The 10,804-nt window shown below is 50.6% G+C and overlaps 1 pseudogene; it reads right to left on the bottom strand.

Annotated features, from left to right (window-relative positions):
• Nucleotides 1-7,653: 7,653 nt before the first annotated feature.
• Nucleotides 7,654-10,804, bottom strand: part of LOC102426296 — a 69,560-nt pseudogene continuing 66,409 nt past the window's right edge.

Here is a 10,804-nt window from a genome sequence, read left to right as displayed (position 1 = left end):
ATGTGTCTATTTACAGCTCTGAGGTCCTGTAGAAATCTCCATTTTACTTTATCCTTCTTTTGTATGACAAAGACTGGTGTATTGTGAGGGCTGAGAGAGGGTTCAACATGTCCAGCATCTAGTTGTTCTTGTACTAATTGCTTAAGGGCAAGTAATTTCTCTTGCGGTAAAGGCCACTGTTCTACCCATATGGGGTCTGTGGTGTCCCATGATAACTTTATCGGCTGTGGTGCCGGTGGGTGAACAGTGGCCCCTAGGATTGGGGGTGTGGTGCGGTGTATATGATTGCATTGACCGCCTCAAGGATGTCTCGGCCCCACAAAGTGTGGGGGATGTCAGTCATGAAGAGTGGGCGGAAAGTCCCGGTATTCCCGTCTGAGTCCGCCCAGGAGAGTCCCCTGGCAGCTTGGGCAGCCCTCTTGTAGCCACTGACTCCCTGAACTAGCGGACCGGAAGTGGTCGGCCATTTGGAACTCCACTTCTCCTCTTGAATAACCGACACGTCTGCCCCAGTATCTGCTAGCCCTTCTATTCTCTCTCCCTCGACGGTTAAGGTAAGGAACGCCTTGCTCTGTGTAAGAGGTAGCGTCCAATATACCCCTTGGGTTGGCTGCTCTCTTACTGGCGGGGCTGAGAGCTGCCCCTCTTCTCATTTAAAGGGGGTAGTGGATTGCCATCTTTATCCTTATTGGATCTGCAGTCCCTGCGCCAGTGTAGTCCCTTTCTACAGCGGGGGCAAACGGAGGGGGTTTTTTTCCCTTCCCCTCCCTGTTTTCTCTTCCTGTTAGGGCAATCCTTCGCAGAATGGCCGATCCCTTTACACTCATAGCATGCTCCTTTCTGTCCTCCCGATTGTCCTCCTAGATTGATACGAGCGGCCAGCGCTGCCGCAAGGGTGGCGGCCGACTTACTGCCTACATCTCGACAGGTAAGCACCCAGTCATCTATACTGCCTGCTTTAACCGGAGCGATTGCCTGGCGGCACTCAGTATTAGCCCCCTCCCAGACGAGCGCCCTGGTAAGGGCTTCCGCTGCCTGGGCGTGAGTAACCTTACGGTCCACAGCTTCCCTGACTCTATGTAAAAATTCTGAAAACCCTTCATTGGAACCCTGTACAAGTTTGGACAGTCGAGTAGGCTTACCCCTCGGATTTATTTGGGCGAAAGCACGCATAACACAGAGGCGGACTTGATTAAAATATCTAGCGTGCCCCTGGGCCTGGATGGCAGGGGAAGAGAAAACTCCTTCTCCCTGTAGTGCATCTGCCTCATCGTGCGGATTATGGGCTTTTCCTGCTACCGCGGCTCGATTGCGTTCGCCTGTTGCTTGCACTGTTCATAAAACGAAGCCTTCCACTGAATCATGTCCCCTGGGGCTAGTATGGTGCGAGAGAGGCATTTCCAATTATGAGGGCAGTTAAGATTTATACTAAAATTTTCAAGTAGCTGTTGGGTGTACGGGTCTGATAACCCATCCTCCTGTACTGCCTTTCTAATGGCTAGTAGCTCCTTTTGGTTAGGCGGTATCCACGCCTGAGGTTGTGAGGCGGTAATGTTGACGGGAAAGCCTGAGTTTCTAAGCCCAAAGAGAACCGTGCCATGTCCCTCTGCCGGCATTGGGATTGGTATAGCCCTGTCCAGGGATTATCGTTCGTGTCCCCAACAAGGGGGGCCAGAGCAGTCTCCTGCGGGGGACCTGTGCTTGGCTTCCTGCCCGGCGCTGTTTGGGCCGAGGTAGCGGCTTCCCCCGTTTTAGTTTCGTTTTGTTCGGCTTCCTTCTGAGCTCTGTTGGTGGTAGATACTTCCCAAGGGTCGGCCTCTGGGGGACCCTCAGGTACCGAGGGAGTGGTGGTAGTGACCGGGGGATTGTAAGGTGGCAAGGGAAGCTTAGGGGGAGGCTCGTCCTTCACTGTGGCTGAAAAGGCTGTGGGTACTGGGAGTGGCGGTTCGGGTGGAGCGCCGGACAGGCAGCCAGGATAGCTAAGATGGCCGGTGTCAGAGAAGGGGGTAATGGTTTTTCCTCGTGGACCTCAGCGGATCAAATCCTTTTCAAGACCTTCTCCCAAGTGGAGGGGTCCCAAACGGGGGCCTCATTAACCATGGATTGGACTGTAATAGATATTCCCAATGAGTTTGGAGTTCCTTTTCAGAGACCTTAACTCGCCTGCTCTGCAGGTAAGGCGTGGAGCGCGCGTGCTTGTGGAGCTCTCGCCGAAGGGGGTAGGTTTCCCATTTTACTGAAGAGGGTCGCTCACCCGTCCAGCCGTTCTGGGGGCCCCACATTCAGGCGCCAGATGAAGCAGGGGGTCCCTCGGGGGTGAGGACGATGGAGCCCCAACGCGCTAGGGCGTCTGCATGCACGACTCCGGAGACCAGGTTCATTGACACAGATCCATTTCATTGAGGAACTACAGGGGTATATATAGCATGAGGGGACCAATCAGAGGGAGACACGTTGCTACAGGCGACCAATGGCTGAAAGGCTGGGGTACTGTGCACGTGGCTCTACGAGTTCATTCAGGCGGGCGTTGCTACTTCCTGGTGTGCTGAGGAAGCATGTCATGGTGGAGTGTGCTCACACCATTGCATCAGCCGCAGCGCTGAGACATACTTCCTGAGCTCTACATACACCCTCCCTGATGTCAAGAGCCTATTCTTCCTCCCCACCCCTGCCTGCCACCTGCCGCGCCCCAGCTGCCCGCTGCACCCTGGCTCCACTCCTGCCTCCCGCCTCCGCCGCCTTGGCTTTGTTTCTGTCTCCGCTGCCTCTACTTTGCTTCCTTCTGCAGCACTTGGCTTCCTTCTACGTTGTCTTCAGTCTTTGCTCCCCACCGGTATAAGCAAATTAACCGCCATTTTGGTTGGGTTAATTTGTATATAGTCGCTCTGATTGGCTGGTGGGCGTAGCGAAGGTATGGTCAATTAGCATCTTTGTCTTTTATTAGTGTTGATTAGATAGGATACTGTTTGAGTCATAATCTGTATTATCTGGGATTTGTCATTCTAGGTGTTGACTCAAAATGACCAAACCAATTGCATAAGCTTTATTTCTTCATGATAACCAAGCTTTACACTATTTCATGCCCATATTCTTCGTATCCTAGCCCTGATAAGAGGCATTTAAAGATAATTGTTTTAGTGACAATTTACCTTTAGCAAAAAATTCATGCACCTAGCACAGAAATCAAAATATATAAATGGATGGAAAGTGACAAGTAATTCTATTTCCAACCTTGTCCGGATTTATCTTATTCTCCCCTAAACTCATCAATTTTACTAGTTCCTTTTATGTATTCTTTTTTTTTCTTTAAAATTAATCAGGAAACTGGTTAATTGTTTTATTTTGTTGCAACAATCAAAAATTCTCCACCTTTCACCCTTACAATTTTAAATATCAGATTGTTGTTGGAACCAATATATTGTATTTGTCATTTACAAAGAAAGCCAGTTGCTGTCTACTTGATTTCCCACAGGCAACGGGGGACCCAATATTCACAGAAATACAGATTCTGAACATTTTTAATTGTTGAAAAAAAAAATGAGCAAACTTCCCATCAAAGTGTCACAAGAAATTGGGTAATACAACAATGAAAAAGATTCTCAGGTTTTGAAATCTCTCTTTATAATACCAAGGTGTAGATTCCTCTCATTGCATTTACAACTATAATGTTCTAAAAATGCTTTTCTTCCAGGGAAAACTGATGTGGTCAATTTATGGGATTTAATTACACAATTCCACTTCAACTAGTCTAAATTCAGTGTGCTTAGTCTAAAGTCACCCTTGAGAGATGGGACGGAATTAACCTCATTCATGCAGTACCATAGGAGCTCGTTTACTATTTAGAAACACTTGACACCAGCGTGTCTTCCTAGCCATCTCCTCATAAACAATCTGAAACAACATATATATTGTAAACTAGAGGCCTGATGCATGAAATTCATGTGCGAGGGGAGGGGAGGGGTCCCTCATACTGGCCTGTACTCTCTCCAATCCGGGACCCCTCGGACATTCCTCTTGCAGTCCGGGACCACTGCCTCCTAACTGCTCACCTGCCTGCCTGCCTGATCGCCCCTAACCCCTCTGCCTGTCTGCTTGATGCCCCTAACTGCTTCCCTGCCTGTCTGATCGCACCTAATCACTCTGCCTGCCTGCCTGATTGCTCTTAACCACTCTGCCTGCCTTCCTGATCACCCCTAACCACTCATCTGCCTGCCTGATCACCCCTAAGCGCTTGCTGTGGGGTGGGGTCAGCCCAGCAAGGGGCTGTCTGCCTACCTGATCGCCCCATCCCCTGGCCTGCCTACCTCATCACCCCTAAACACTCCTCTGCCAGTCTCATCACCCCTAACCACTCTGCTTGCCTGGCTGATTGCCCCTAACTGCTTGCTGGGGGGCGGAGCCAGTCCGGCGAGAGGCCATGGTGGTTCTGGTCTAACAGTCGTTACGGTCATGATGCCATTACAGTCTCTGGCCTTTTTTTATATAGGACTAGAGGCCCGGTGCACGAAATGCGTGCACTGTGATGGGGATCCCTCAGCCCAGCCTGCCTCCTCTCACAGTCCAGGAGTGCTTGGAGGATGTCCTACTGATGGCTTAGAGCAGGCCTAATCTGTAGTCTGGCCTTCCTCTGCGGGAGGCGACTGGGCCAATCAGGGGAAAGTGCCAGCCCCATAACCCCACTGCTGCTGCCACTGCTGGCCCTCGGCCCTGGCTTCTTAGCGCTGGCCCCAACCCTCACCACTGGTGGGTGGGGGGCAATCTGGGGCCAGCCCGGCTGGGGAAGGGTTGTGGGAGGTTGAGGCACAGCAGGTCACACCCTGTCCAGCCTCTGCAGAGGTGTGGCACCAGGACCAGGCCCACACCACACCTCTGTGGATGCTTCAGCAGAAGGGGCCATGGTGCTAGACTGGCCTGAGCCATGGTCTCTCCTACACCAATGCCTCCCCCACGCCACCTCTGCGAAAGGGGCAAAGGCGCGGCCCTCTACCATGAAGTGCACAGTCTCCCACAGCCTCAGCCTCTCGTGTGGTGCTGGCTCTCCCATACAGCTTCTCGCGTGGTGCCAGCTCGCCTACAGCCTCGGCCTCTCGTGCAGAACTGGTTCTCCCAGAACCTCTCCCTCGACCTTGGCCTCTCCCTTAGCGCCGGCTCTCCCACAGTACCGGCTCTCCCATGGCCTCTGCGAAAGGGGTCGTGGCGCTGGACCGGCCCACGCCGCCGCCTCTTCTGCGGCGCTGTCCCTCGGCCCTCGCAGCCACTGTAGCTTTGTCTAGAACAGTGGTTCCCAAACTTATTTGGCCTACCGCCCCCTTTCCAGAAAAAATATTACTCAGCGCCCCCTGGAAATTAATTTTTTTTAAATTTTAATAGCAATTAAACAGATATATGTATTAATGTTTCTACCTTTTTCGTAAAATATAGTAAAGAAAGGTGTAAATTAGAAACATTGAAGTTTGAAATTATGAAACTATTTATTGAACTCAGAATAGAAAGGTAATACATTATAAACATGATATTATTAATTGTAAAGCATATATAATTATTACAAAATAAATAAATAATACTCACCAATTATAGTCACACTATTTGTTAGTTAACTTTAACTTGTCACAATATCACAACAATCTAACTTAGAGTTATATTACGCTGTAATTTTCCCGTAATAATTACGGGAAATCTCCTGATTCATAGCGTGCTCCAAAATCTGCTGGTAGTACTGCCAGTAGCCAGTACTGCCACTGCCGTTCCAGGCTTTGGCCTTGCAATCGACCAATCGCACAAGTGGCAGTTGCCCGCAGCAATGCTCGTAGTGCTCACGTGTTTTGGAAAGGCAATTCAGTGGCACCACGTGAACAGTAGCAGTGCGCGATTGCACATACCGCAATGCAAGTGAGGGAGTATGCGGGAACCGAGCCAACGTCCAGTACGTTGTTCAAAGAAAAATTAAGCGTTATGAGCGGAATACATAAATCAATTTTTCTAAATCTTCTCTTCTTTCTTTTATGCTTTCACCGCCCCCTTACAGTTATTCATCGCCCCCAAATGCACCTGTGGCCATCACTGTCGCCCTGGATCGCTGCAGCGCCCACCAGGGGGCGGTAGCGCCCACTTTGGGAATCACTGGTCTAGAAGGATGTCTGGAAGTCGTCTGATCTAATCAGTATTCTACTGTTTTATTAGTACAGTGGGGCCTTGACTTACGAGTTTCATTCGTTCCGTGACGGAGCTCATAACTCAAATTACTTGTATGTCAAATCATTAAAGTGAACGAGTGAGACACGTGATGCTGGGCTGATGTTGTGACGTTCACTGTGACGTTGGCTGCGCCAACTAGCGGTGGGGTATCTGAAGCTGGCTGTAACCCGAATTTTAGCTCGCAACTCAAAGCAAAAAATCAGCTGAGAGACAGCTCATATCTCGAAAAACTCGTTAGTTGGGACACTTGTAAGTCAAGGCCCCACTGTATAGACTAGAGGCCTGTTACATGAAAAGATTCGTGCAATAGGCCTTCCCTTCCCCTGGCTGCCAGCACCGGTTTTCCTCCGGCACCTGGGACCCAGGCCTTTGCTCCGGCCGGAGCCGCCTTCAAGCCCTCGCTGCTCCGGCCAGAGCCGCCTTCAGTCTTCCCTCCGCCGCTTCATGCCTATGTATGCAAATTAGCAGCCATCTTTGTTGGTAGTTATTTTGCATATCTCTCTGATTAGTCAATGGTGGGCGTAGCGAAGGTATGGTCACTTTGAATCTTTGTCTATTATTAGACTAGAGGCCCAGTGCATGAATTCATGCATGGGTGGGGTACCTCTGGGTAGCCTGCAGAGATCGGGCCAAAACCCACAGACCAATGTTGCCTGCAGCTCCTACCTGCCCCTCGCACTCATCCCGGCCCCACTGTGCCTGCCACGGGCTCATGCCCAGTCAGTCCTGATTGGGAGAGGCTTGTGCTGCCGCAGCAGCATTGGCCAGCCATAAGCCCTGTGTCTGGCACCCTCCCAAGGGGAGTGGCCTGTGAGATCGGGCTGAAACCGGCTTTCAGACATCCTCTTAAGGGTCCCGGATTGTGAGAGGGCGCAGGCTAGGCTGAGGGACTCCACCAGTGCATGATCAGGCCGGGGAGGGACCGCGGGAGGGCTCCAGGGCATGTATGGTCCATCTCACTCAGTCCCCATCAGCTGGACCCCAGCAGCAAGATAACCTGCCGGTTGGAGCATCTGCCCCCTGGTGGTCAGTGCATGTCATAGCGACTGGTTAACCAGTCGACTGCCCCCTGGTGGTCAATGCACGTCATAGCGACTGGTCAACCAGTTGACTGTCTGCCCCCTGGTGGTCAGTGCACATCATAGTGAGCTGTTGAGCAGTCTTAGCATATCATTAGCATATTACGCTTTGATTGGTTCTGTTGTTCTGCCATTCAGTCTATTTGCACATTACCCTTTTATTATGTAGGATAGGATGATATACTTCAGTAGATAAATATATGAACAGTAATCAACAAGTCTCTTTAAGAATAAAATATTTAGCCCTTTGTATATCAACTCAGACCATGAAAGGTAAAATTGTTCATCAAAAGGTACATTATTTTCAAATCTTTAACCTAGAAGCTAAAGTAAAAAAAAAAAAAAAGTTTTTTAATTCAGAGCTCCACCCGGGCTGCTGTCAGTGGTCAAGTGACGAGACAAGTCCTCTGCTCTGAGGGTCGCTACTGCCAGCCTCCAGTAAGGCTGTGTTTTCTCCCGAGTCTTCTTTAAGATACCCGCTGCACTGCGGCACAGGGTCACTGGTGGAGGGCAGCGGGGAGAGGCTCCCGACACTGCTGTCTTTGTTGTGAACAGTAACACTGAAACTAGAAGCCACAGCACCTCCTGGGGCTGCCTCAGCAACGGGCACCTCCTGGGCATCCTCAAGCTCTCCCCAGTATCCAGGGCTTTGATGACATCAAGCTACCCATTGGACACGTGTGGTGATCAGAAAGCCATGGGTCAGTGCACATTCTATGAAAAATATGCTTGCATGGCAGATTTCTGATAACATGCTTCACCTTAAAATCCTCAATGCACACTGAGCAATTCTCAGTGTCCATGGCAGTGCCCTTTTCTCTGTGCTTTATTGTGTGAAGTGAAAGCTGGCCAATAACTTTCTTGTTGCTTTTCTGTGGCTCTGGCTTCCAAACTGTGAGCCAGTATAAAGGAAACGCTGTATATAGTAAAATATTAGCCGCACTAATGAGATGATCATCGTGTGATGAAGGCAAAGGTCACAAATACCCCTGACTGGCCACTGATAAACTCCTGACCATGGCGAGTCCCAACCCCTACGGTCATTTTGACTTGAATTTCTTTTTGTATCAGATCCAAAACTTCTTTGCCTTTTGAGTAGCTAACCATAATGACCTATATTTCCTGTCCCCACATGGGACATGGGCGCGGTGAGGTTCCTGTGGCGCTCCTCTTTATAAGTCACCATGGCCGGCCGAGGCGTGTCTCCATGCCGTCACCAACACCTTGTCCTTGAACGTGCAGCCCCCACGTGCCACCAGGGCAACCCAGAGCACGGCTCCACGGCCGCCCGGCGCTGGCACCACGAAGTGCGTGTTGGGCGTGCAACCCGTAGGGTTGTCCCTGGCACGCGGGAAGCCCACTAGGCCCAGCGCGCCCTCTTGGGGGAGCTGTCACTGAAGCAGCCACTCTCCGAGATGCTGCACACGGTCCAGTTCATCTCTGGGTCCATGTACTCAAGGGTCACCACGGCTGAGTACCAGACTTGGATAACTACCCAGAAAGCCAGAATGCTGCCCTAAGATAAATGTCAGGCCCCAGGAAGGAGGTTAAAGAATGTATAGAGTGTGGTTAACTGCCTACTGTGACCTGTTAACTTAGAAATGCATTGTTCTTTCTGGTGATCTATGTGACTACCCACCACATGGCTTTATTATTAACCCTCTGTGAGAAAGAGAGCCCTTCCTGGGAGGGGTTGGATTTCTCCCCTGCTGGCCACCACTGGCAGCAGGCAGCTGCTTTGCCTGTGTAGGTAAGTTTCTCCTATGAAAGCTCTTATGAGTTTGAGTGAGGCTACATATCAGTTCTTCAGAATTGATCCTGAATTTAGAATTTTGGGGCTTTCCCCTAACAGTTGGTGCTGTGAGCAGGATTCTGAAGAACCCATGAAAGCCAGGAGTGAAATGGGGGGAAACGGGCTCCTCTGGAGGAAATCCCAGGATGGCCATGCTCATTCTTTGCCCAATTTGCAGAAGCATTGGAGGCTTGGGGAGCAGTGAGTGAGTATGGAGATGCCCTGAAAACGCCTGCCAGAGTAGCAGTTATGGGAGTGGCTGAAGATAGGTAAGGAAAAGAAAGATGTGAAGGCCACAGTGGTCGCAGTAGGCTGGCCCCTCCTCTGTGCTTGGGGTTCTCTTGGGAAGAGGCACTAGCACTAGCCGCTAGGAATCACCATTTGGAGAAGAATCTCCGGTTAGAAGGGGAAGCCCACATAGCACTGGCTGCTCCTACTGAAGGGCTCTGGCAACATCTGTGCATTAGTGATGAGAAGGTGTCCCAAATAGCTTCTATTTCTTATATATTTAAGGCCTGTCACCTATGTCGAGGTGCGGGGGGTTCCCATATAGGTGTTGCTCCTAAGTGGGACATGCACAGGTGGTCTGGACCATCCGCTTGAGGCTTGTGCCAATACCTTCTAGTCAGACACTTCCACAGAGACAGCACCGAGATCTGAGCCGAGCCGGAGAAATTACACACAGACAAACAGGTTAGATGCAAGCACACAAGGGGTTTATTTACCAGTTCCTGATGGGTCTCAGACGCTGGGAAGGATCCACCCGGCGATGCTCGCTGATATACACACAGGGGTAGACGGCGCCGTTGGCTGCTGGCTCTTTCGTCGGTTGACAGTGAATTGGGCAGAGTTTCGTACTGGAAACCGAAACGTGAGCACACACAGGTCCTCATGCTCTGGCGACAGGAGAGCTGTGCGCTGCTGGGTCGATCAGACGGTCTGGTTATATACCCCTCTGTAGGTGTGGTCTTCGTTGGTGTGTGTTATCAGCGGCTGCCATGTGTGGGTCCACCTGGGGTCTATTAATCTATGGGTGTGTACAGGCTTTGGGCGTTCCCATCAGATAGGTTGTTTACAAGGACTAGTGGGGTTACAAGGGTGCATTCTTGGGTCTCACACAGTATTCCTATATCTAACATTAGGCACTATAATAATTACTATTACAGTCCACACAGGGTTACATGCTTTAAGTCTTACATTCTAAGGTCCTAACATTAAGTACCATAATGATTACTATAACAGAAGGTAGAAACTTTAGCCTGTAGGGCAGTGGAACTGAAAGGGTCTGGGCAGTATGATCAGGGCACATTGGGATCCCAGGACTTGCGACCCCACGGAGAATTCATCCTGCTCTTCCCCTTTATTGGAAGAGGAAGAGGGGAACATAATAGAGATGCCGGAGTTACAAACACGACCAGTAATGGTAACAAAGGTTAAGACAGACACCGTGGCTGCAGGGACTGAACTGGCCAATCTGTGCAAGAGAGGCGTCAGTTCACTTTCACCAGAGAACGTACCTCAGCTGTCAGGAGAGGGAGGACACAGGTACAGACAGACAGGGAAGGAGTCTGCAGCAGGCTGGTTGCTGCATTTGTGGGACTCGGGTGTCCTCTTGACAGGGAGATAAGTCGAAATTAGCCTCAATTACCACACAACCAACTCAGATTGCGCCTCTCTGGGGCTGTGAATAAAGAGCAGGTCTCCTTGCTGGCAGGGATACGATGGCATACGGGGAAGC

The sequence above is a fragment of the Myotis lucifugus genome, unplaced genomic scaffold (genome assembly GCF_000147115.1).
Source record: "Myotis lucifugus unplaced genomic scaffold, Myoluc2.0 scaffold_118, whole genome shotgun sequence".
In the NCBI taxonomy this organism is placed as follows: Eukaryota; Metazoa; Chordata; class Mammalia; order Chiroptera; family Vespertilionidae; genus Myotis; species Myotis lucifugus.
Note: the sequence above shows the minus strand (reverse complement) of the source record. Positions and strands in the feature narration are given on the sequence as shown.